Below are 3,522 nucleotides of genomic sequence, written 5' to 3' on the forward strand. Positions count from 1 at the left end.
GGAGAGGGAGAGGGAGAGGGAGAGGGAGAGGGAGAGGGAGAGGGAGAGGGAGAGGGAGAGGGAGAGGAGAGGAAGAGGAAGAGAGAAACCACAGAGGTTAGTCTCCAGTGATGCAGAGGTCTTTCTTGGTCTCCTAGGATAATGGAGGGATGTGGCCCACCTGGACAGATTCCCTCCACAGCTGTAGGAAGAGAAGAGACTGAATTTAGGCTAGGTGTGGTAACCTGGAATCCCAACACTCGGACAGTGGAGGCAGGAGGATGAGGGGTGTAAAACACTAGAAGGTATGACATAAAACAGGGACTAAATCCATTCTTTACCTAGGCAGCCTCCAGGAGATCAGGGCGATTTGGTGTGATTGACAGCGTTATATCATAAGAATAGGACTGACTTGAACTTTGCGAAGTTATATTAGGGTAGGCTTGTAGACTTCACTGGCTCCTCTAGTTAGGCCCTCAAAGGGTTGGGGGTGTAGGGAAGACAAAGATAAGCTGTCCAGGTTGAGGGCAGGTGAAGTGGTAAGTTAGTTAGCCTTGCCACGCTATCCCTTACTGGCCAGAAATCCCAAGTGTTCTGAAATAATTCAAAATGAAGGGGCTGCAGTGATCCATTGTTCTCTGGGTGCTTTTCTGACTGGGTGTCACTAGAAGGCACATTGGCTCTGTTGTTTTAAATTGATGCAGAAAAAGAAGATGAAAGATATGTTTATTTTAATTAACTGTCTGAAACCCATTGGAAGGGACATACTTACTGGCTGCTGAGGTTATTCCAATAAGCAGATTTGGAGTTTTCTACCCCAGTTTTTTTTTTTTTGCATGAAGACAAATCGTTATTTAAAGCCCACTAAGTTCACCGTTAATTAAAATGAACAGAGTTTCTGTTCTTTTAAAAGCATGGTATACAGACCCTATTTTCAGGCTTCAAAAGAAATGCCCGGAATTCAAACCTTGTCAGGAGAAGCTGGCTTCAAGGTATCCTCCCAACTTGGAGATGGCCCTCTTAACCTGTTAGTTAAGGAACCCAGTTGTCCCCATGGAGGGGAGGCACAAACAATTCCTTCGGGTTGCCATCAGTGAAGTGGCACAGAGGAGCATGGGAAATCTTTATAAACGTTCGCAATTTTGAATCCTATGTGAAGTGGCTGTGTTAGACTGTGGGCCGGGGGAGAAGGTGGGTCAGGTCCACTGTACTGTTGTGTGGTTCTGAAAGGAAGAACCTCTGCAGAGTCCTGACTCATGGCTGCAGATAGGTGTGGTTTAAGACCACAGACCTAAGAGACCTGTGTCTGGACAGGGAGACAATGGCTCTGTCAGGAAAGTGCTTGCCCCGTGTCCTGAACTTGGTCCCTGGTATCCATATAAAATCTAGACACGGTGGTGTGGGTGTATAATCCCAGAACTGGGGAGTGGAGGCAGGATGATCCCTGGGACTTGCTGGCCTACTTGGCTAGTTTCAGGCAAACAAGAGGCCCTATCTTAGAAAACAAAATGGATAGTTCCAGAGAATGACCCTGAAGCTGACTTCTGGCCTTACATGCAAGCACGTGCATACACATGCATCTACACACAAAGGTATACTCCTTAGCCTTCAAAGAAAACAGGGAGTCAGCAAGAGTGGGGATGCTTCCCTTGTCTCAAGAACTGGTCTAAGACCCTTTCCAAGTCCAAGCCCACTTTCAGTGTCTCTGCTGCCTTGATTCAGATGCTGCCATTCCCTCTGCCTCTCTTCCCAACTGGGTAGCCACCTCAGATGTTCCCTTCTATGGAACCTTCTTCAGTGGCCCTGAGGAGCTCCACTCTCCCGGCTAAGCAAGGAGTGATGGTCCTGTCTGCACAAGCTCCCTCTTCCCTTCTAGGTAACGCATCAGCATCTGCAGTGCGGGTCTATGCCCGCCATGCCAAGAGAACAGTTGGCAGGAAATGGCTCTGCTGCTCTATTAGCTTAAGAGACCATCAGATGGCTGCCTTGACTTTGGCTGCATGTTCTGACAATGACAGCTGGCACCTCCTCAATCCTTCCCTTAGCTTAGGGGTGTTCTGCTGCTTCTGAGTTTTTATTATTTATTTGTTTGTTTGAGACAAACGCTAGCCTTGGACTGGCTCCGTACCAGAAGATGACCTTGCACTTCTGATCCTTCTGCCTCTGCCTCTTGAGTGCTAGAAGGACAGGTGTGTGCCCTTATAGTTGGTATTTGGGTCCTGGGGATTAACTCAGGGCTTTATGCGTGCTGGGCAAGTATGCTAACAACAGAGCTACATTCCAGCCCTGAGAAGCTCTTCAAACTGCTATGTGTCCTCTCTCCTCTTATTAACTTAGACAGAAAGTTTAGATTGCTGCCATAGCACTCAATATGGATCTTTTAGAAAGAGCAGCATGGCCTAAGAAGAAGCTGAGCACGAACAGCAGACGGCCCAGCTGTTTGTGTGCTTCTTGGCATCGACATCACCAACTGTGTGACTTTGTACAAGCCAATTAACAGCTCTGAGTTTCTGTGTAAATACGGAAGGAAAAATTCCTGCCACCTGGTGGCTTGGAAGATAAACAAGCTATGCAGGGGGACCTCAAGTATCTTTGCATGTGATAGGCAGATACTAAACATTGCTTCCCATCATTTTGCCTCCCCACTACTAAATTTAAAAACAAGCGGATGGAAGAATATCCAATTAAGTTGCTTTGTACCTGAACACGGAGCAAATCGATTCTTTCCTGTCCTATGGGGCTGGTGGTGGTCAGAACTATTGAGATGGTAAAATCAAAATACGTCTTCATTAGCACCGAGTTCTGACACTTGTCCTGAGCAAGAGGACTGGGAAGGCGGTGCCTCTGAATGTGATCATGTGCTGGAGACAGCTTGGGGAACTATTGAAAATTTCTGGGGTTGCATATCATCTTACCAAGTCAAGTACCAAGGGCACTTACCGAACTTTCAGAGGACCTGGGGTCAGTTCCCAGCACCCACATTATGTGGCTCACAACCACCTATACCTCCAGATCCAGGGGATCAGATACCCTCTGACCTCCTAGGATAGCCACATGCATGTGGTGAACATAAACTCACCCCAAGCACATATACATACAACACAAATACAAATTAAACTAATAAATCTTAAGAAAAATTCTAGTACTTGGTCTTTCAGGCCCGTCCAGCCTTTTGACATCCAACATGACATTGTCATCTGCAGTGTTCACACTCAGCATCACACAACTGAGTCACAAGACAGCACACACAGAAAATAACCTCATAATGTCTTCAGTGAATTTATGATTCTCTGTTGGGCCACCCTCACAGCTATCCTGGGGTGTGCATGCCCTGTGGGCTGCAGGTTGGACATGATTATTTGGGAGGGGAGCAGGCTCCAGGTTTGGGTGTTTGATATTGGCCCCCCCATTGTGTCCACATAAATAAATACACAAATAAAGAAATGAATAAATTCCACATGCTAGTGGCAGAGCAGTATGCACAGGTGTGGGTCACTTGCAGGAGCCAGTTCACTCCTTTCATATGGGTCCCAGTGATTGAGC

Source organism: Alexandromys fortis, unplaced genomic scaffold, assembly GCF_014885135.2.
Source record: "Alexandromys fortis isolate MF-2015 unplaced genomic scaffold, M_Fortis_MF-2015_v1.1 scaffold_15, whole genome shotgun sequence".
Taxonomy (NCBI): Eukaryota; Metazoa; Chordata; class Mammalia; order Rodentia; family Cricetidae; genus Alexandromys; species Alexandromys fortis.